Here is a 24957-nt window from a genome sequence, read left to right as displayed (position 1 = left end):
CAGGGGGGGGTGCAGGGAGGCCCCCTGCAACAACATAAAAAAATTGCTGTTTTTATTTATTTATTTTTAATTTTATTTTCAAAGTTTCAAAATTTTGATCATATGGTCTCGGACATATGAATTTTAAGTTTTGAAGCTTCAATAATCTAATATGGATCCGTACATGAATGTAATTTCATTATATAAAAGGAAGTGGTGATATGTGGCTAGACAGAGGGGTTACTTGTCCATTTTAAAAGACCAGTATGAGATAAAAGGTGAATGATCAGCGAGTTAATTAGACAGTACTTTTGGGATAATTTAGCAAAAAAAGGGATTGGTTAGAGAGTTTTGGTTCTAAGATCCGTGACTGAAAAGATTTGTTGTTTGACAGTATTGTGCAACAAGCCAGTCAGGACTGAGACCCTAAGTAAAACAAGGTTGCTTTTGTAGATCCAAGGAGACAGGTTTCCTTAGGATTTAGTAAGAGTTATTAATGACTAGGGAGTGAGGAATATACAAAGAAGCAATGTACACTTTGGTACTATTGTTGAATGTCACTTTTGTGATAACTCATTAGGATTTTCTGTGGAAAGCCGAAGTAGAGTCGGACAATATACTTGCATTTTATGATGTTTAGACAAAGGGCCTAGAGCACCCATCTTTTGTATAGCAAAAAAAAAATTAGTGGTATATGAAGAATACAGGCTGATATGGTAAAGGGATAGTACTGAATCCACCTTGAACTGGGTTTCATTTATGTATAGGACGCTAGGACTGTCCTATTGTACCAGAGTTTAGGTATTAAGGGGATGATGGAGACTGATTTACAATGTAACTGTAGGAATGGACCGAGATTGTTGAAGATCAGGATGATTGACCCAGTCTGATTAATATCCTACTATCAGTGAGGAAATGTAGTAACACTATGTGTAAGTACTGTAGAGCATTGCATGGGGAGGGTATTTGTTATAGAGAGTGATGAGGTACTAGGTGCAGAAGATTGGTTTATTATGAGAGGTTACTAAGGACTTAATACTGATACGTGATAAAGAATCGGTGCTTTCATTGCAAGGGATGCGTGGTGATATGTGGGGATGTAGAAATGCTTGAAAGCAGTATACTTTTGTGCTGAACATACGTGGTAGAAATGTGTAGGATATATGACATGAAGTGATGGTATAAACAGAAAAAGTGGAGAGAAACCCAGGGAGGCACAGTGTGATGATGACAGTGACAGCAGGAGATATAGTAATATGAGTGAGAATTTCAGAACAGAATAAGAATGCAGTAAACTGTGGAAGGGGCTGGGGGGAATAGTTTTGGAAGGGAAATTCTGTGCAGCATGAGTTAAAGGAACAAAGAAAGTAGGTAGCATTAATAAATATAAGCACGAGGAAGAGTAATGTAAGTGATTATAACGATGAGTTGATAGTAGAGACGGGGGATAAAGGAAGAGAATGTATCATCTTAGCAAATGAAAAAGATAGCTAATAGTTAAGGATAATTAACTAAAAAAGACATTAGTCGTGAGGTCAGATTATATAACCAGAAAGGTTAGAAGTAAGTTGATTAAGTCTTACAGGTCAGCAGGATTTTCCTTAAGAATTGGTAAGAATGGAGGTAAGAAATGATTGTCTTTTGCCTTTGTCTAGTGAAGCTATTTTAAAGATCAAGCCAAGGTCAAATCTTTCACCCCCAGCCAGGTTAGGCTGGCAAACTGAAGATGGTCAAAGCTGTCTCCTTTGACCTTAACAGTACTGTTACAGAGGTTAGAATGCTCATACCTGAAACAAAGTATGATGTGATGTAAAGAACTGGTTTAGGCAGAGAAAATAAACAAGACATAGGTCAAAGCTTTCATCTTTGACTTTGATTTAAATACAAATGTAGTACCAGTCATTCTCTCATCTTTGACCATGAAGTTTAGTAAAAATGTGGTTTTAACAAGCAGGGTAAGTTAGTAGTTGAAGGGATGAAATCTCACAACTAGAGTTCAGCGGACATATTTTTAAGCCAGAAATTATTAAGAGTGATTGGATAAGTTTATAACATTAAACAGTGAAGTAGTGTAGAACATACACCTTAAGTGATAACTTTGAAAAGATAAGGCCAGATCTCCAACATCTGACCTTGATAGACTGCATTAATAATAAGTTAAAGTAGATAAATTGTAATACCAAATCTCTTACCCTTGACCTATAGAGTATGAGCACATGCAGGAAGACAGGGTTAAAGGAAAAAAGACATTCAAGTTTTTTGAGGCAAAATCAAATTCTTTAATTAAAATGAGATGGGAGTGGTGCCAGAAGAAGTAAGAATGTCTTTGCTTTGACTAATAAAAAGGAACAGGCTCAGAAGTCTAGTCAATCAAGAAGGAAATGTGGCAATACCAGTACAGACAACATTTTCACAAAAGTATAAGACAGTGACAAAACGTATTTGCAAAAGGACAGATGATTTAGTAGCATGTGACACAGTGATAAAATTGTAGATATGATTTTTTAAAATATATGTTATTGATGGGTTGTGTATGTCATGTGATATGTAAGGAGAACAAAGGGTGGAGTTTTGTCTGGTTATAAATTACAGGAAGAAGGGAGGGTTGGAGGTTGGGCAGTGAAGTGTGGGGACTGAAAAGTGTACTTGCACCAGCCCCCCTTCCCAGTTAACAAAGTAAAATAGCAAGTAAAAAATAATATAGTGTGAATCTCAGTCTTCAATAAAAGGGGGTGCCACATACTTGCTATGTAAGTGCTGTCTCCGTAAGATAGTAGTAATTCTGGTATGTAAGTCATGTGACCAAAGATGAGTCTTCAGTTTGGAGTAAATGCTTGAGGTGGAAATAACTCTCTGTATCCCATAGTTGCAGTGCTTATGTATGCTTTATTGAACTGTTAGATGTACTTTCTCTTGCAGATCTCACAAGGGACAGAGGAAAAGTAAAAAATAAAATAAGGGTGACCTGACAATCAGGGAAGATCAAAAACTATGCCCATGAAATCAAAGAGTTCAGGTAAAATAAATCCATATTCATTCTTGCAAGGAAAGACAAGTAGTATGTTCATGCATACTCAGTAATGTTGCACTATAGGTTCTTCATCATATTTGCTTTATGCCTTGGAGGCTATGATTATTATTTACTTAGAGAGAAAATGAAAGAAAACACTATACCTAGGAATATAAAATGCAACAAAATGGGTTCCCAACTAAAACACCTTTGCAGAATTAATAATGTTTTGTACTTTACCATGTGTAAACATATAAAACATATAAAATCAGTGGTGGAACACCTGAAAATATCATCAAGAGGCCACTAAAATTCTTAAGTTTGGCATGCAAGGCAAGTCAAAACTTAGTATCTAGTCTAGCTAGTAAAATTTTCAAAGGCATTGCACTATCATTCTTATGTAGCAGAACCATTACAATTTTAAATGATGGTCCGGTTTAGACAAAGTACAATTTAACAAGTAAAGGCCCACAAAGTTTTTACAACAAAGACTGAGAAATACTTGGGCTAAAAAATAAAAACAATCAACATCTGTATGCTCTTCAAATACTAGAAAACTTTCAAAACAGTTGAATACAGTACTACAGCGTGCTACTGATTTTGGAAAGCCCTTTAATGTGTATGGTGAAATAAAAAAAATTGAGCAGGGCACAGCTCTGTGAGATAACAAAACAGTAAATAAGTGTAAAGAAGTAACTTGCAAGGGCAGCATATGCAAGATGAATGGAGATGAATTATACCACCAGTGCGTGTTCAAATTTCACACGTTATCCAGAGCTGCTCATTGTTTGGCGATGTCACCAGAAACTTTGAGTGATTTTGCAAGCATCAGAAGCAATCCAAGGCTAAGAAAACAAATCTAAGTATAAATTTTGAACTTGGACTGTGTATTTTCATCTACTGTGGAGGTGATGTGAATTGTTTTTCTGCACTTTTTCAAAGATTCAAACTGTTTTTCTAAGACCTGCAAGGGCTGCTGCTCTAAAGTGATTACAGTGTATCTAGCTGAATTGTGAAGCTTGTTCCAGGCATCTGTTTGTTGTTTTCAATACTTGGGCTCCAAACCAGTCATTTTACATTAAGAGATTCTTAAGCCTGCAACCTTGTGTCAGAAGAGATCTGATTTCACCTGACTGAGTTGGGAATTACTGGTAGAACGCTCACTGTGTGCATATCTGATTGACATGTAGGCTTAGTGCTAAATTTGTTTTTCTTAAAGAATATTTAAACCTCATGTTTGAGAGAGTCTTCTCATGTATCCACAGCTGCTCATTGTTTGGGGTCAATGCCAGGGACTTTGAATGATTTTGCAAGCATCAGAAACCATCTTGCACAAGCCAGTGCATTTCTTTGTGCCAATCCCAAGCCCGGATAAATGGGGAGAGTTGCGTCAGGAAGGGCATCCGGCATAAAATTTTGCCAAATCATACATGCGGATAACAGTAAAGATGTTATACATACCAGATCGGTCGAGGCCCGGGTTAGCAACAACTGCCACCAGTACTGTTGGCCAACAGGTTGCTGGAGGAAATTGGGCTACTGTTGGCCGAAGGAGGAGAAGAGGGGGAAGGCATGCCCAAAGGCAGGTAAAGGCTAGGACTGTGATAGTGAGGGTCAGAACTTTGAATGTTAGCAGTATGACTGGTATAGGTAGAGAGCTAGCTGATATGATGGACAGAAGGAAGGTTGGTATATTGTGTGTGCAAGAAACCAGATGGAAGGGGAGCAAGTCTAGGTGTATCAGAGGTGGGTTCAAATTGTTTTATCATGGTGTGAATGTGAGGAGAAATGGCGTAGGGGTTATCCTGAAGGAACAGTATGCTAAGAGTGTTTTGGAGGTGAAAAGAGTTTCGGATAGGGTGATGTTTATGAAGCTGGAGATTGATGGTGTAATGATGAATGTTGTTAGTGCATATGCTCCACAAGTTGAGTGTGTGATGGATGAGAAAGAAAAATTTTGGAGTGAGTTGGATGAAGTGGTGATGACTGTACCCAAGGGTGAGAGAGTGGTGATTGGAGCAGATTTCAATGGGCATGTTGGTGAAGGGAACAGAGGGATGAGGAAGTGATGGGTAGGTATGGTGTTAAGCAAAGGAATGCAGAAGGTCAGATGGTAGTGGATTTTGCGAAAAGGATGGGCATGGCTGTAGTGAATACATATTTTAACAAGAGGGAGGAGCATAGGGTGACATACAAGAGTGGAGGAAGATGCACACAGGTGGATTATATCTTATGTAGAAGGGCCAGTCTGAAGGAGATTGGAGACTGTAAAGTGGTGGCAGGGGAAAGTGTAGTTAGGCAGCATAGGATGGTGGATTGTAAGATGACATTGGTGATCAAGAAGAGGAGGAGGAGTGTGTGGGCAGCACCAAGGATCAAATGGTGGAAATTGAAAAAGGGTAATTGTGAGGTGGAGTTCAGGGAAGAGTTAAGACAGGCACTGGATGGCAGTGAAGAGTTACCTAATAGCTAGGTAACTACAGCAGAGCTAGTAAGGAAGATGGCAAGAAAGGTGCTTGGTGTGACATATCGAAAGAGGAAGGAGGACAAGGAGACCTGGTGGTGGAATGAGGAAGTACAGGAGAGTATACAGAGAAAGGGGTTGGTGAAGAAGAAGTGGGATTGTCAGAGATATGAAGAAAGTAGACAGGATTATAAGGAGATGAGGTGCATGGCAAAGAGAGAGGTGGCGAAGGCTAAGGATAAGGCGTATGAAGAGTTGTATGAAAGGTTGGATACTAAGGAGGGGAAAAAGGACCTGTACCGATTGGCTAGACAGAGGGACCGAGCTAGGAAAGATGTGCAGCAGGTAAAGGTGATAAAGGATAATGAGGGAAACATACTCACAAATGAGGAGAGTGTGTTGAGCAGATGGAAAGAGTACTTTGTGGGGCTAATGAATTAAGAGAATGAGAGGGAGAGAAGGTTGGATGATGTGCGGATAGTGAATCATGAAGTGGAGTGGATTAGCAAGGAGGAAGCAAGGATAGCTATGAAGAATATGAAGAATGGAAAGGCTGTTGGTCCAGATGAGATACCTGTGGAAGCATGGAGGTGTTTAGGTGAAATGGCAGTGGAGATTTTAACTAGATTGTTTAATGAAATCTTGGAAAGTGAGAGGATGCCTGAGGAATGGAGAAAAAGTGTTTTGGTACCGATTTTTAAGAATAAGGGTGATGTGCAGAGCTGTAGTAACTACAGAGGGATTAAACTGATCAGTCACAGCATGAAGTTATGGGAAAGAGTAATGGAAGCTAGGTTAAGAAGGAAGGTGATGATTAGTGATCAGCAGTATGGTTTCATGCCAGGAAAGAGCACTACAGATGCGATGTTTGCCCTGAGAGTGTTGATGGAGAAGTACAGAGAAGGTCAGAAGGAGTTGCATTGTGTCTTTGTGGACTTAGAGAAAGCATATGACAGGGTGCCTAGAGAGGAGTTGTGGTATTGTATGAGGAAGTCGGGAGTGTCAGAAAAGTATGTAAGAGTGGTATAGGAAATGTACGAGGGTAGTGTGACAGCGGTGAGTTCTGCAGTGGGAGTGACAGATGTGTTTAAGGTGGAGGTGGGATTACATCAAGGATCAGCTCTGAGACCTTTCTTATTTGCAATGGTGATGAACAGGTTGACAGATGAGATCAGACAGGAGTCCCCGTAGACTATGATGTTTGCAGATGACATTGTGATCTGTAATGAGAGTAGGGAACAGGTGGAGGAGACCCTGGAGAGGTGGAGATATGCTCTAGAGAGAAGAGGAATGAAGGTCAGCAGGACTAAGACAGAGTATATGTGTGTGAATGAGAGGGAGGATAGAGGAATGGTAAGGATGCAGGGAGTAGAGGTGGCGAAGGTGGATGAGTTTAAATACTTTGGCTCAAAAGTTCAGAGTAATGGTGAGTGTGGAAGAGAGGTGAAGAAGAGAGTACAGGCAGGATGGAGTGGGTGGAGAAGAGTGTCAGGAGTGATTTGTGACAGACGAGTACCAGTAAGAGTGAAAGGGAAGGTCTACAAGAGGGTAGTGAGACCAGTTATGTTATATGGGTTGGAGACAGTGGCACTGACAAAAAGGCAGGAGTCACAGCTGGACGTGGCAGAGTTAAAGATGTTAAGATTTGCACTGGGTGTGATGAGGGTGGACAGGATTAGGAATAAGTATATTAGAGGGTCAGTCCAGGTTGGAAGGTTTGGAGGCAAAGCCAGAGAGGCAAGATTATGTTGGTTTGGACATGTGCTGAGGAGGGATGCAGAGTATACTGGGAAAAAGATGCTAAGGATGAAGCTGCTAGGTAACAGGAAAAGAGGAAGACCTAAGATAAGGTTTATGCATGTGGTGAGAGAGGACATGCAGGTGGTTGGTGTGACAGAGCAAGATGCAGAGGACAGGAAGAAATGGAAACAGTTGATTCACTGTGGCGACCCCTAACAGAAGCAGCCGAAAGAAGAAGAAGAAGAAGAAACCATCTAATGCTAAAAAATTAATCTAAGTATGATTTTTGCACTTGCACTATATATTTGTATCCAATGTGAGGGTCTACTTTGTTATTTAACAATTTTTCTAGATTTTTTCAAAAATACACACTGTTTTTTTAAGTTCTGCAAGAGCTTCTACTCTATAGTGATCACAGTGTATTTAGTTGAATTGTAAAGTTAGTTCCAGGCATCTGCTTGTTGTTTTCAACACTTGGGCTCCAAAGTAGTCATTTTATATTTAGAGAGTCTAAGTCTGCACTCTTGTGGCAGGAGAGTACTGATTTCACTCATCTGAGCTGGGAATTACTGGCAGAAAGCTCATTGTGTGCTTATCTGATTAGCCTGTGGGCTTAGTTAGTGTTAATTTTTTTTTCTTGAAGGTTATTTAATCCTTGCACTTGTAAAAAGCTGATCTTTTCACAGTGGAGGTTTGTGGTGCCCTGTATATACACAAACACCCAAAGTTAAATAAAAAAACACACTTGCAGTCACCAGAAGTAAAACCCAATATCATTTTAATTAGCACTTTCTTCCACTTCATTCCAAACATGAACTTCATCAAATTGAAAGGGCTTCCTCATCTCTATTGCTTGAATAGTAAAAGTCATAGACTGCCACCTAGTAACTATTAGACCATAATGATTAAAAATAAAACTACTTTGATCTTATTCAATAATCAATCAATTGTATTTAACTCTGAAAAAATGCATTAAACACAATACTGAACATTATTCTCTCATTAATATAATATAAACTAATCAACGTGTTAAATGGTGAACCACCATTACAGTTTTACAATGTTATAATTAGATCTGTGCCCTCTTAATTAATAATAAACTACTGATAGATATTCTATGGTTGATACCAGGGGGGGGACTGATGGAATTTTGCAACACTTGCCAATGTAATTCATGCTTCTTGACCTGCACTTCCCCAGTTACCCCTTTCAAAAAAGGCACTTTTTCCAGTACAAAAAAACTAAAAGTTCTTAAAATGTACACAAGTTACTGAATGTTTATATAATGCATCATTGCCATCTTTATTCTTTATGGCCTAATTCTGTTGGTAAATTTGAACCTTCAGTCTTTAATGTTTTAACAACATAAAATGCAGAGCATGAACTGCATTGTGCTAAATACATCATGCCCTTAGTGTTACAATTAAATTTTCCATTAGAGAGACCAATTGTGGAAAGCTGCCTATAATAAAATCGGCCCCCTCAAAAACATATCTACACTGGTTGCAAGCACCACATTTGTACATACTCTTCGCAGCCATATGGTCTTCCCACTTTCTCATACCACTGTTTTGAAATCTCTTCTTGAGGTTATCCCCTGTTCTAAATATCAAAGTAGGGCTGTTGCCCAAAAACTTGTCCAAACCCTGGTCTGTAATAAAGCTAAACCAATTTCTTGTTAAAATGTCTTTAACATCCTTGGTAGCTTTATTGTAAACACATACCAATGCCCTGGAAATGCATCAGTATTGTCATAATTTGCACTTCCTTCAATAGCCATAACTCTCATGTTTGATCTTACTGCCGGGATATCAAAACCATACCTCAAAGCAGGTTTATAACAGTGAGACATATCCTCAATAACCTTTTTTAGACATTGTATAAAGTCTAAAGGCTAGTGTCTGTCTTGAAACATCTATGTTAAAATGTTCACATTTTCACCAAATTTTGAATCATCAGAAATAAGATATGACAATCTAATGAAATTAGTTTTAACTACATTTCTTTTTTGCCATAAGGGGTGATACTGTTAAAGTGCAGTAAACTGTTAGAGTATGTCTCTTTCCTATATGTTGTCAAAGAAAAACACCCACTCTCACCATCTTTAGTAATTTTAACATCCAAGAAATCAATTTCCATTGTATTAAAATGCCCTTTAAAAGTTAGAAATGAAGTAGTGTTGTTGATATAACTCAAAAATTTATTGATATGATGAGAATTACCTACCCATAAAATGGGTCTATATTATAACCACGAAAGTCCTTTTCAGCGAATACAAAAACAGCGACACATACTGCACGAACTGCAAAATCACCGAACACCCTAAACCACGAAATTCAAAATCTCAAATTGTCATAGTTGGCCAACCCCACTGCCCGGTACATACTACCTACCCAAACAAAATAAATAAACCACATACATACATACACTAACCAAAACCCTACTTCTAACCCTAAAGTAAAGCTTGCATATACTACCATGTATGCACTTACCTTAACCCATACCCTAACCCTAAGGTCTGTAACTATCGCACACTTACCTTAAGGAGCTATACCCAAACAAAATAAATAATCCACACACATACACTTAACAAAACCCTACTTCTAACCCTACACTAAACCGTGCATACATTACTATCTATGCACTTACCTTAACCCGCACACTAAACCTAAGGTCCGTAACTATCGCACACTTACCTTAAGGAGCTGCAGAAGGCCCAACTATGGCAATTCGACATTTCGAATTTCGTGTTTCAAGATGATCAATGTTTTCACGGTTCGCTGAATACGTGTCAACGTTTCTATATTCGTGTAAGTGGAGCTTCGAGATTTTAATAGGGAACCCATAAAATAAATACATCATCCAAAATTTCAGGTAAACCTTGATGTTACTAGCAAAATCAGAGGGAAAAAGAATCCTTTTCTCCCACCACCATAAAATAATGTTTGCAAAAGCATATTAGATTTAAAACTGTATACTCAAAAGTGTAATTTGAACTATTTGTTAAATGATGTTCAGTTAAGATATGAAAGTTTAAAAAAAAAACATCTGTTTACAATCCAGTTTTACACCATACACTTACAAAGTCCGAGCAGTTTTGTGAAAGGGACATTAGAAAAGCACTTAGTCTTAACAGCCATGGGTCTTACTACATTCTAAGTGTTAACAAAAAGAAGGCTTTGGAAGAACTTAAAAAGTTAAAGCAGTAAGGTTTATGAAGGATGATACAGAGGTGGGGTAGTCATTATGAATTCTGATGCTTATATTAAAGCTACTGAAACTATGTTAAGTAACCAAGATGAATACTTAGAGGTTACCTGCTATGAAGTACAAAAGAGCTTTAAATACATTCAAGATTGTCTTTATGAGTGTCTGATGAATGGAGAGTTGAATTTTGATCTTTATAATATTATGTTAGTAGAACATCTGAAAATAGGTGTGCTTTTTGGCATACCTAAAATTTATAAAATTCCTGAACCCCCCCCCCCCTTTTCAGGCCTATAGTAAGTGCTCCAAATGGAAGTATGAAGGGTTATCATTGTTTTAGATTCTATATTAAATCCCATAGTACAACAGCTTCTATCCTATATACAAGATTCCTGGAACTTTTTAGACAATATCAGAGTGTTCAGTAAACGTTATCAATACCAAGAGGGTAATAATTATATGGTCACCATAGATGTAGTGTCCCTTTTCACCTCTATACCCCAAAAGGAGGGGGGTAAAGTGTTTACAATTATGTTTGAGCAAATATACTAAAACAAATAGTTCATCTATCAATCTTTGCTACACCTTATTAGAAATATTTCTGGAAAACAATTTATTTTTATTTAATAAAAAATATTATAAACAAAGAAAGGGTGTAGCGATGGGGTCTACAGTTGCTCCTGCTTTTGCGAGTCTTGTTCTAGGATGGTGGTAGATGGAAGTTCTCCCTAACATCGACCATGCAGAAAACATTATTTTTTCAGAAGGCTTGCGGACAACTTGTTTTTTTATTTTTCAAGAAGCAAATTTTGATTTTCAGAATTGTATTGATAGTTTAAACAACAGTTCAAGCTTTCTGAAATTTGTTCTAGAAAATAAAGGTGATTTGGTGTGTTTCTTAGATGTTCACCTTAACTGGGAGGTCACATAGAACATCTTTACAAGTAAAATATACCGCAATGATACCTTTTCCAACTGTTATCTTCATTATTCTAGCAATCATTCAAGGTTTATTAAAATAAAATTCCTCGAGGTCAGTTAATCAAGGCCACAAGAATGATAAGTTTAAACAGTGATGTTGATGAAGAAGTACTGTTTATTAGCTCTTTATTTTATGAAAGAGATTACAAACTGCATTTTTTGGATAAGAATGTTAGAGAGATAAAAACGAAAAAAAAATGCTGAATTTGGGCCCATCTTAATTAAAGGCTTTCCCAATGTACATCTCAACATCTTAGACAAAGAAATCTGAACAAACCCAGAAATAATGGGCGGGGGTAAAGGCTGCATTAGTGCAGCTGTTAACGTTGTCACCTCACAGCAAAAGGTTCTCTGGTTCCATTCTCGGCTGGGGGGGGGGTCTTCTCTGCAAATTCTGCATGTCCTCCCTGCAGTTGCGTGGATTTCCTCTGTGTGCTTGGTTTCCTCCCACATTCCAAATAATGCAGTAGGTGCTCTGGACACTCCAAATTGGCTATAGGTGCCAGTGTGTGTGAGTGGTATGAATGAACTACTGTAACAGGGCTAGTCACCCAGTGGTGTGAACCTTGGCTCGAGATGACTGTCACTGTTGAAGTGACACCCTGACCCCATGTGCAAAATGGGAAAAGGGGGTTGAAGATGGATGGATGGATGGAAAGGCCCAAAAATAATGACAATTGTTAAATATTGCTCTTACAAATGTAAAAAGTTGATCGAATACAGATTTTGCCTTAGCATGAATAGTCTGAAGGGTATGAAGTCTGAAACTCAAATGCCTGTCATTATTTTCTGACTTCAATTCTCAAGTATTTGGCAATGATTTGCCAAAAAAAAAAAAACAGAATTGTATGAGGAACAGACCAAAAATATAAGGCAAAAATCTGGACATTCTGTGAAAATCTGGACAGTTGAGAGGTATGTTTCCGAAGAAGAATATTGTTCGTCTAGGGTTTGATCATTTCCAGCCTAGCATTGTAGAAACATAATCAAATTTTGTTTGCAGGAAGAATTATATTATAAAACAGTTATTATAGCATGATCATACTCGAGTTCTAGCAGCACTCTAGGTACTTACAAATGCAGCTTTTGTTCTGCTTGTAGATTCATCTACAAGGGGCCCTATGTTTTGTTAGAGCATCTGAAATGTGTGTGTGTCTTTCGGCTTTTCCCGGTTAGGGGTCGCCACAGCAGAACTCCGGTCCGCTAATGATTGGCAGTTGATTTTTAAGTGCTGAGTTGCCAGCCCTAACACACAACCTTCAATGAAGGTATGCCCATTCACGCATGTCTCCACTCAGAAGACGCTCTAGCTGAGAGTCGAAGCAGACAGCGTCTTACTGTGAGGTGACAGTGCTACTGCAGCACTATCACCGCGGACGTTAGAGCATCGTTGAGCATCTGCAATTGTTTGTTTGTGTCTTTCGGCTTTTCCCGGTTAGGGGTCGCCAAAGCGGAACTCCGGTCCGCTAATGATTGGCAGTAGATTTTTACTTACTGGCTTGCCGGGCCTAACGTACAACCTTCAATGAAGGAACACCCATTCACACATGTCACTACACAGAAGACGCTCTAACTGAGAATCGAACGGGCAACGTCTAACTGTGAGGCGACATTGCTACCGCAGCACCACCACCGCAGTATATACCATCAAAATACCCACCTGATTGAACTGCCAGTCTAAAAGTATCATTTACATTGCAGTTTGCTCAGGATGTCCATGTTATTATATAGGCATGACTACCAGGAGTTTGGCTACTAGAATCAAAGAACATGTATATGACCATTAAAGTTAAAGATCAGAAAAATGCCCTCTATAAACATACCATTTTTTGTGATAAATTCAGCAAAAGTTTTGTTTGCAGTAATAGAACAAGTACAAATGGACATGAGAGGTGGCTGTTACAAAAATTATATAGAAAAAAGGGAGACTGAGTGGCAAACACGACTAGGGCTGATAAACTGCCTGGGCTTAATGAGACAGTGAATATTAAATGCGTTCTTAGTGAGGGTAGATTGTTCGTTAATTAAAGGGTTAAAAGGACAGCTTTGTTATGCATTCATTGTTTTAATTATTTTAACTGACTGGTTAGTTGAATTTTAAATTTGTATAAATAAGTTGTTTTTAGAATGCATTACGTTTCTGAAGAAGAAGTCTATCTTTTGATTTCACGAAAGCATGCAATTGATGTTTGGTGACTGCTCAAGTATTATTACAGCTTGGTTCATTTATCCATTGTTTTTTACTTCCTTTGTTTATTCTTTACCACTTCATTGGGATATTTTTCCAGTTTTTATTTTGTTAATCAAAACTGGGTCCAGGGATGCTTTGTACACCAGGCAAAGATCACGTCTTAGACGTCTGTAGGATATGAACACAAATCACTGGAACCACCACGATGGGTAAAAACGATAATTTAATAAAAAGGAGAAAAACAAGCGCTTTCACGCACCCAAACAAGTGCGCTTCATCAGGTTATAATACACAGAATAAATTCAACTGCTTATATAGTGTCAAACGCCCCAATTTACAACTAGTAATTGCAGAACAGCAGTTCGTAATTAGTTCAGTAAAACCTGAATACATTTAAAAGGATCACGCTTAAGCAAACATAGCATATAAAACAAATATAACATTCCATATGTTATTTAAATCAATAATTGAAGTAGACTAACTAAATATTTAGCAATTTAAAAAGTTTTTTTTTTTTTATTTATTTATTTTTTTTTTTTTATAAAAAACCAATTCATGTATAAATAATGAAAATTCTCACTATTGGTTATTTTATAAGTCTTAAATCTTGACTTTCTATCATTTCTAAAAAACAACAGCCCCAATACAAACCAAAAAGGAGGGGAAAAATACATAAATAGACCCACATCTTAGCCTCGTAATAAGGCCATCTATCCTAATACATTAAAATCTAAACCTCATCACAAAGAAAAAAGCAGCATAGTTAACGTATTGCTCAGAACTTAAAAATAACAAGTGTATATATCTAGCATGGAGGCCACATCAAAGGTACATGTTTGATAATCAAATTCCAAGAATATAATGCATGTCAAGATGCAGGAGAAAGAAAGGAAAAGGGGAAGGGGGAGGGTTGGGGGAAGGGTGGGAGGAAAGGGAGAGAAGGAAGGGGGGGAAGGAAAAAAGAGGAAAAAGAAAGGAAAGGGGGGGAAGGGGGGAGGAGGGGGAGGGGGGAGGGGGAGGGCAAGAAAGGGCAAAAGGAAAAGAAAGATGGAAAAATAAAAATAAATAAATAGAAAAGAGTGCATCCACAAAACCACCCAATTAATAACAACAGTGTAAGGCTAGTGCCAGATATCACATTCAGACCAAAGGCCATGAATACCTTATCCAATGCAACCCCCTACAGATTACATAACCCAGGGTCTCTTTTAAGAAAGGGTGAAACCGTGGGGGCAGAACGGTTGATCACAGGAGTGCTGGCCTAATACTAACGGCCGAATTAAGGCCAGGCTCAACATGTGCTCTAAGGGTTAAAATCCATTTGAGTTCATTTAGCTCAAGGGTTCCTAATGTATCACCTTCCCTCCTGTTTGGATATAAGATCTGTAGCACTCTAAACTTAAACACGTGCTCTGGAAACAGTTGACAATGCCTAGCTAGGACATTGTTGATATTAGCCTTTCTTATATCATATATGTGGTTATAGACCCGATCCTTGAGTCTACGTGTCGTCATCCCCACATAATAAGCTTCACAGCCTTCACAGGTTGCCAAATACACCACATTAGAGGTGTCACAGGTGGCATAAAAATTCGGTCTGAACTGCATATCTAGCTCTGCATTTTCATACTTTTGGTCACTAGTAATAAACTTACAAATACAGCACTTTCTACAGGGAAAGGTTCCCTGTTTAATATTCATTCTTATATCAGTGGATACCATCTTAACTTTTTCTTTACACAATAACTTTTTCAGGTTTAAACAGTTGCTGTATCTAAAGCTAGGTCTCTCCCCTACAAATTGTAATAAGTCTTTGTTCATACTGAGCAGCTTCCAATTTTTACATAAAATATCCTTGATGTATTTTACATCGTTAGTATATTTAAGATCATATTGTATTTTGTTCTTGGTAGCCCTAGTTAAATAACTATAAGAGTAACTTTCTGTCTCCAACCCATTGTTGGGAGGAGCATGATTAGTGTATCTCATAACTAATTGAGTAGGGTAACCCCTATCCTCAAAACATTTAGCCTGAAATTCCAATAAAGAGTCTCTATCCCTAGCATTATTACACAACCTGGTAATTCTGACCATCTGATTTTTTACTACATTAGGGAAGATATGTCTCGGATGCATACTTTCATAGTGAAGTATGCCATTCCTCCAACAGGGTTTTCTATATAATGAGGTTGTAATCTCCTTTGTTGCACTCTTAGTAATGGTAACATCAAGATAGTTAACATTGGTAAAGGAATACTCAAATGTGAATTCCAAGAAGGACGTGGTTGACCCCATATATTTAACAAAGTCAGCCAAAGATTCATAGCTACCATTCCAAAAGAGGAGTATGTCATCAACAAACCGCTTGTATAGAATAACATTATTTATAAACCTCTCATCTTCAAAAATGTACATCTTTTCCCACTGATGGATCACTAGATTAGCATAGGCATTAGCACATGGGGTGCCCATGGCTACTCCCCATGTTTGCCTATATGTTCTATTTTGGTACATAAAGATGTTATTATTTAATATTAAATCTAGCAGAGTACAGATGGTCAGTTGGTCATTGTTATTCAAACTGGCACATTGAGATAGGTGGCTCCTAATTGCCTCAATGCCAAACTCATTTGGTATACTCGTAAATAGACTCTTTATGTCCATCGTTACCATCAGGGTATCAGGCTTTAGGCTATCAAGCAAAGAGGAATCCTTCAGGTTCTCCAATAACATAGCTGAGTTCTTTAGTATGGTGGGAATAGCCCCACCAAAGGGCCTAGTTTGGATTGTACATAATGCGAAATATGCTCAGTAACCCAAAGTTTCCCAGATACAATGGGTCGAAGGGGCGGGGGGTAAACCCCTTTATGTACCTTAGGGAGCCCTTTGATTATGGGAATTAAAGGAGCCTCAATGACCAAATATTCATACAAACTTTTGTCAATGCATCTGGACATTAAAAAATCATATAAGGTGTCATGTACATTTCTAATGATTGAAGACACTTCGTTTTTAGAGATACAGGAATAGGCCACATCATCATCCAACATCTCATTCATTAAACTATTATAAAACTCAACATCCATGATTGCAACGCCCCCTCCTTTATCAACTGGTCTAAAAACCAAGTTTTCATCATTGCATAAGGAGTCAAGGCTATGTCTCTGAGCAGCATTCATGTTGATAAATAGTCTCTTATGCTTCTTTTCTTTAAAATAAAGATAAAGATCATGTTCACATGCTCGTTGAAAGCATTCAACTGAGCTAGGTAAAGGCGGTACAAAGGTGCTCTTTCTTTTCAGTGCTGCACTAGTATAAACATCGTTAACAGAATCTTTAAACAGCAGTTTAAGAGCTATTTTCCTTGTAAATTTATGAAGGGTAATGAGGGTGTCAGACAACTCACTCCCTCGAGAGGGAATGAAGGAGAGTCCCTTATTTAATACTGAACACTCCATATCAGTCAGAATACGAGATGACATGTTAAAAAATAAGGTATTCAATATTTCTTCTTCCTGACTTCTCGGTTCTCGCCCGATATCTTTCGCTTTCCCCTTCCTCTGCTTGTCGAGCGCGTTTGCGCTCGGTGCTTGTAGGGCAGCGGGAAGTTTAAAGTAGCTGTCGTTCCAGGGGCAGTACCTAAGTGGTTATTACCATCCTTCGGTCTCGTTCCATTTGATATTGTCTCTTTAAATCCCTGCTGGTTACAAGGTATAGAAGAAGAAGACAAAGCTACATCCACTTCCGACTGAGCAGAAGCAGAAACAATGTTATTAGAAGCATTATCAACAGAATCAGACTCATTGGTCGTACTGGTCGTGCTTGTGTGGCCAAGATTAAAATGTTCACTGGGTTCTCTTGAAGCAACAGTTTCATTGAACCGCGGCCACATAAAGATGTGGCCAGATTGAAAATCAATGCAGTCCCGTTTAAGCTTCCTAAGCTTAGTCTGTTCCAATTTACTACTATAGAACATTAATTGCTTCAGCATATTATTAAGCTTGGACATACAAAAGTCACTTTTAAACATCGAAATAATGCTCTTATGCTCACCTTCAACTTTAGAAACAAGTTCATTCTCTATAGGCTGGAAATAATTGATGAGTAACTTGATGTAGTTATTGCCAAGGTCGATGTTTAACTGCTGCCACTTCCGTAGGAGCTCCGGATGAGCCTCTCCATAGCTCAGCATGCAGAGGACGCGCATGCCTCGAGGAATAACCTTGAAATGCAGGCACGCCTCTAGATGTTTCCTCTGCCAAATAAGCCTATAAAGCTTATAGAGATCGTTCTCCAGAGTTCTGAGTGCCCCATAGAATTCTTGTAGATTTTCGGTGTTGGTAGTAGGGGCTGGCAAAACATTACCTATAACATTGAAGTTCAAGAGAGAATTTTCCTGTTGATGGAACAACTCATTCCACTTGTTAGTATCACCAGCACTTTCAGGGACATAATCAAGTTCAATATTCAAAGTATCCATCGCGTGTCGGTCAACCAGGACAAAAAGCAGCAAAAAGGCAAAAACTAGTAGCACCAAACCCAGTACGACCATCCAAAGGTATCCAGTGAAAAACACACAGCAGGAATATGAACACAAATCACTGGAACCACCACGATGAGTAAAAACGATAATTTAATAAAAAGGAGAAAAACAAGCGCTTTCACGCACCCAAACAAGTGCGCTTCATCAGGTTATAATACACAGAATAAATTCAACTGCTTATATAGTGTCAAACGCCCCAATTTACAACTAGTAATTGCAGAACAGCAGTTCGTAATTAGTTCAGTAAAACCTGAATACATTTAAAAGGATCACGCTTAAGCAAACATAGCATATAAAACAAATATAACATTCCATATGTTATTTAAATCAATAATTGAAGTAGACTAACTAAATATTTAGCAATTTAAAAAGTTTTTTTTTTTTTTTTTTTTTTTTTATAAAAAACCAATTCATGTATAAATAATGAAAATGTATATGACCATTAAAGTTAAAGATCAGAAAAATGCCCTCTATAAACATACCATTTTTTGTGATAAATTCAGCAAAAGTTTTGTTTGCAGTAATAGAACAAGTACAAATGGACATGAGAGGTGGCTGTTACAAAAATTATATAGAAAAAAGGGAGACTGAGTGGCAAACATGACTAGGGCTGATAAACTGCCTGGGCTTAATGAGACAGTGAATATTAAATGCGTTCTTAGTGAGGGTAGATTGTTCGTTAATTAAAGGGTTAAAAGGACAGCTTTGTTATGCATTCATTGTTTTAATTATTTTAACTGATTGGTTAGTTGAATTTTAAATTTGTATAAATAAGTTGTTTTTAGAATGCATTACGTTTCTGAAGAAGAAGTCTATCTTTTGATTTCACGAAAGCATGCAATTGATGTTTGGTGACTGCTCAAGTATTATTACAGCTTGGTTCATTTATCCAATGTTTTTTACTTCCTTTGTTTATTCTTTACCACTTCATTGGGATATTTTTCCAGTTTTTATTTTGTTAATCAAAACTGGGTCCAGGGATGCTTTGTACACCAGGCAAAGATCACGTCTTAGACGTCTGTAGGATACTGAGTAAAGAGACAGGACTTTGAGATGATCAGAGTAGGACATTGTGTTTAGGACATTGTGAAATTTAGTATTATGGGTTAATGTACAGAATCTACAAATTTTATTAATAGCAGTCTGAAGTAGCTGAGTGCCTCACAGCAATAGGCTCCCTGGTTTGATTCTTGGCTGGGGTGCCTTTTGTGTGGTGTCTGCATATCCTCCTTGTGTTTGTGTGGATTTCCTTCATGTGTTCCAGTTTCCTCCCACATTACAAAGACATGCTGTAGGTGGATTAGACATTCTAAATTGGCCATAGGTGTCAGTGTGTCTGCAAGTGTGTGATGTGGAAGAACTACCGTCACAAGGCTAGCCACCCAGTGCTGTAAACCTTGGCTCTAGATGATTGTCATTGTTTGAAGTAACACCCTGACCCCATGTGCAAAAATGGGAAAAAGAGGTTGTGGATGGATGGATGATGTAGCTCAGCGTTTGACTGGAGTGTATAACTATTATTGAAAGGCTACACTCTAGCCTCGCTAATAAAACACTTCCAGCTATAATTCTTCTGGATTCCGAAGTGAGATGATTGCAAACAGTAACACACCTTAAGCTTTCCTGAAACCTTGCCCACTATTTGTATTGTATGTTCTTTGGCTGATAAGACTGGATCAAACAGAAGCCCTAATTATTTGCAATTATAATGTCATTAGTATACAATTACGAATAATGAAAGTGTGTTGAGAATAATGTGTATAGTTCCCCATACTAAAGGGGTGGCGTAAGCCACAAAACTATGGGCTAGGCTTGTAAATGCCCTCGGGCAGATAGCCTAGTATGAACCTATGAACCTATGAACCTATGTAGAAGAGACAACAACAGCATTGTTTCTTGGAATGTATAATTTTCAGGAAAAAGTTTTAAAAATTAATACATATGGGAAAAAGTTAGAAATATCAATATGAATATTATTTTGTATAGAAAGTGACAATCCTGACAGAGTTATGCTGGTACATGGGATAAAATATCATAAATGGCAATCTGGGAAATGTGAGAGAGAAGGCGTATTGAATTATTACACAATAAGAAAAATAAAGTTGAGGACATTCTAGCTGAAATATGAAGATGACTGTGGAAGAAAAGATTGAAGTTAAATGAAAAATGTTATAGGTAGAATAAAATGAGTAGTTATATTGATGGTTTAAAATATTGTTAAATAGGATCTTTCTTTTGATGTACAAAATAGAACACTAAATATTTATGATGAAAGTGGACAAAATATAAATTATAAAGAAAATGTAAATAAACCACCCTACTCTTTTTTGCTAAGTACCAAAGGATCTTTTACATCCAAGTGAGATGTCACCGACTCAGGCAGACAGAGTCTCAGTTTAACATCTCATCCAAAAGACGTATGGATATTTTAGACTTGAAGTTTTGTATACAAGCTCCCATCCCTTGTTAAATGTCTGAAATGCTTGACAAGAAAATGGCAGACCATTATCAGACACAAATTCATGTATACAATAACTGAAAAAGAATTATTTCAATACAGTAATTACTGAATGGGATATAGTATCCTTTATATGAATAGCCTCAGGATGTTTTAAAAAGTAGTCAAAATACAACAGAAACCTGAGATTTTGATACTGGAACAAATCACCACCTAACTTCACCAATGGCAGTGAAGGAATAGCATATGGAATTAACACTTCCTCTCAGTTTTGAATCATAAGCATGCCACATAGCCCACAGCCCTGAATCATCTATTCAATTTGCATAGGCAAGCACATTATGTCACACACTTTTGCCTTGCATTTTGTCATAGAAAGATGAGATTCATGCAGCGATATTAATATACAATTATGCAGTTAAGTAGGAATAATCAATGTATCCCCTTTAAACATAAATCATTAGATGCATAACAGTTTCCCTCTGAAGTGAAACTATTGCTTAAGCAATGGTTGAACCTGCTCCACTCCAAACTGTCATGATGACATCATTCAGAAGTTACAATTCCAAGTCATCTATTGCATCAGCTTTAAATTCTTGAAGCATCTCAGAAATAACTGGTAGTTATGCTACCACCCATAACACTTCTAAGTCTGCCTCAAGCAGATCTTTATGTTCTTTAAGATAATGCTCTGCTAAGAATATCTGCACTCTACGTAAGTTTTCTTGGCTTATACCACACTTGAAACACATACTACTGTAATGCCAGTAGCATTGCCTGCAGTCATGCAAGTACCTTGTCTCAGAATTTTTTAAATATATTTAAAAGTGGCTTTTTGGTCTACTGCAATACTTTTTGTCATTCACCTGCATAACTATGGGACATTGACAAGCACAGATTACCGCAAGCTTTTCTTTTTCAGTCTAAGCCTAACGGGTTTGCACATCTGTCAGTACGCTTGATACACAAGCAGCTGTTCTAGCTTCCTATAGTAGTGATGCTTCTTAGCCTTGCTGACTTGAAGGGCTGTAGGTAACACTACATAGTAATACCTCAGTGCTAACACAGAGCATACCAAACTTTTCAGCAGCTTAAAACTCTTTTTGTGATCTGCTGACCAACACCATAATGTATCGTTCTATAGCAGCTTTCTTAGTAGTACTGTTATTTCTGACAAGTACAGAATAAACTTTGATAGCTAGTGTACCATTCCCAAGAACTGTATAAGAGATTTGTCAGTTCCTGTGTGTTCACAAGTTGCATGAATTCTGTCACCACCTGGTAGTAGACCATTTTCAGTCAGTTAGTAACCTTTGCTTTTCAAATAAGTAACATCTGTTTGGCCAGCTGTGTTGATGTAGACAGTTAAAGCTTTGACTATGCCATAGGTGATTAGTGGTTCAGGTGACTGATGGAGCTGGCAGGATAGAATGGGTGTACATATCTTGGTGGGGATGGCAAGGCAGAGCTGGCCACATACTGCATAGGTTACCTCAGAGGAGGGGCTAGAATGCAAATTAGGGGCCTGGGGGTAAGCATTAGGATCACAAAGACACTGATTTTTTGTAACCTTCAAGGTGGGTGTGCAGGAGTGTGCAGTCCAGTAGGGAAGATATTGTGGGCCTGTCTGGTGTCACAGATCACACATTCATCTACCCTGAGTTGGAGTTAAGTCATTAAAAATGCTCTTAACTGGCAAGATGTTGGCAAGGGCACAAACAACTTTCATGGATACCTGAATGATGCCCCCCCTCCAAACAGCACTCATCCTTACACAGGGTGAGGTGGAGGAAGTCCAACAGTACAGAGAATGAATAGGCCATGTCTGGCTGGATGGAGGTTTGATGGCTGGCATACTTGGAGGCTAATAAGGCACAGAAAAAAATAAGTGACACCTATTTTACATTTGGTTTTGTTAAGCTTTAAACCTTTTGATTTCAGTCTATCTAATAACTTGATTAATCATTTGTCATGTTCCTGCTGTGTAGCACCCCAGACTAGAATGTAATCAATAATGTTAATACCTTCTAGCCTCACAGTCCTGTCACTACAGGTCACTGGAACACCTGTCCTTGGATGCCATAACACATTCTTTTTAATCCATATACCTAAATACTTTATCTTATCATCTCTACATAATCTATGCATCTAAATAATTTATCTTATCATGTCAACATAAGTATGAGTACTGCTAAACAAATTAATAAATGGGTACGTAGTTTACCTATACTGCCTTTGTTTTATCTTTATTTTATATCCACAAAAGTCCTAAAAATGTTCCACAATACCAAAAATGCCCCTTTCTAGATTTGTCAAATGCAAAATAATATTATCTGCAAATAAAGCTAGCTTTTATTGAGTACTATACCAGTTATATCCTTGAATTTGAGAATCCTTTATTTTCTTTGGCTATAATTCTAAATCTAAAGCAAAAAATTCATTATAATGCCCTTTGGGAATCTGTCAACCAAAGCTAATTACTCCATCAATAAAACATTAAGAGTCGACCCAGTAGTAAGGGATCTGGGAGCGTATGTATAGAGCAATCTGTCCTTTGACCAATGCATAGCTAAGATAGTAAGAATAGCATTCTGTGTCACCCAATTTATAGGTAAGGGTATAGCATTCAGGTCCAAATAAGTTATTGTACCATTCTACTTGGCCCTTATCAGATCTATCATTGAATACAGTGCCCCCTTTGGCATATATCTAACCAGACTTTTGCAACAGTTGGAACGTTCACAAAGGTTTCTCACCAGGAGAACTCAGACCATGAATACCGTGTCCAACACTGATTGCCCAAAGGCTCTGTCTCTGTATTCAGTCTACTACAGGCTGCTGAAAGGGGCTCTTTGCCTGGCTTACAGGCTTCCATTGACCTAGCCCTGATGGATATGTTGCACATGCACAAAACAAATAGCACAAAAAAACACTAGATCCAGGGATCTGAACTTCAATTGTGACATAAAAAGAATATGCTGGAGAGACAGATATGTGTCCTAAAGGATTCACACACTATGGAATAGGCTCCCCACCCATGTAAAACAGAGTTCATCTCTGACCCTTTTCAAATGAAACCTTAACAATTGTTTGGGAAATTGTAAATTTACCCTTGGTCTAACCCACATGTCCGTTATAGACAGAGGCTGTCAATAAGAAAAGTATTAACCTAACTAACACCCCCCTACAAACCCTTGTTTACTACTGTACTAATATGCCACCTCTCAATATAGATGCCCATGATGGTCAAGACCCAAATGGTTTTGGGTGCGCAGCTAGGCTTGTAATGGCCCTAGTGGTCATTAACCTAGTAACAACCTATGAATCTATGATAGTTACCCCATAACTAGGGTAGAAAAATTAATAGAGAAAATAGGAAAGGTAAGATTCTTGTCTATACTAGATTTGAAAGAGGGGTATTGGCAAATTCCTTTAACAACTATAGCAAGAGAGAAAACAGTATTTTCTAACCCTGATGGCTTATTTCAATGCGCTTTTGTCACATTTGGGTTGCATGATGTTCTTGTAACACTTCAAGTACTCATGAATTGGGTTACAAAACCCTATAGTCAGTTTGCTGCTGCTTATTTGGACAATATTGCCATTAACCCTGAAGACTGGAATTCCCATTTGTCTAAAGCTCTAGCTATCTTTGCTGGATTTTGAGAATCCAATTTAATTGTTAAAAACATCAAATCATGGGTATGACTGAAGTGAGGTATTTGGGATATGTGATAGGCCAAAGAATGGTCAGACCGCAAGAGGAGAAGATGGAGACAATGAATGATTGGCCTATTGTAAGTGCTTAAAGACAGGTAAGGGCAGTCCGGGGGTTGTCTAGAAACTAGAAGAGTTTCTGCCTCACTTTGCAACCATATGTAGCCCCTTAAAGATCAAGTCCAAAGTGGGGAAACTTGTTTTGTGATTTCATTTTTGCCTCACTAGAATATAATTGTTATCCACAATTGTTATGTAAGCATATGGAGTGTTGACCTTAGTAGTAACAGCAATAAAATGTAATTTTTTAAAACAACTTGCAGTACCTGCAATATTGCTATTCTTTCTTATGTCTGCTTCTGTATAAGATAGTTTAGTAGATGCACAATCACCGTTTCTGGTACATTCCTTCTTCCTGAGACATGGCAGCACAGAGTACCATGGAATCATGGTGCATTGCTAGTACTTGCTATCTGCATGTGTACTTTTTGTAAAATTAATGAATAACTAAGTATCTTAGTAGGCAAAGAAGTGGTGATAATAGTAATCCCATGAAAAGTCTTTCCCAAAGGATGTTTTTTTTATGTGAAGACTGGCAGCTAAACAGGTTGTATGTATATTTCATATTAGAAGGTAACACCAGTGGCATAGATTAGGAAGAAAATTC

The sequence above is a fragment of the Protopterus annectens genome, chromosome 7.part1, assembly GCF_019279795.1.
Source record: "Protopterus annectens isolate FY-2018-M chromosome 7.part1, PAN1.0, whole genome shotgun sequence".
Lineage (NCBI taxonomy): Eukaryota > Metazoa > Chordata > Ceratodontiformes > Protopteridae > Protopterus > Protopterus annectens.
Note: the sequence above shows the minus strand (reverse complement) of the source record.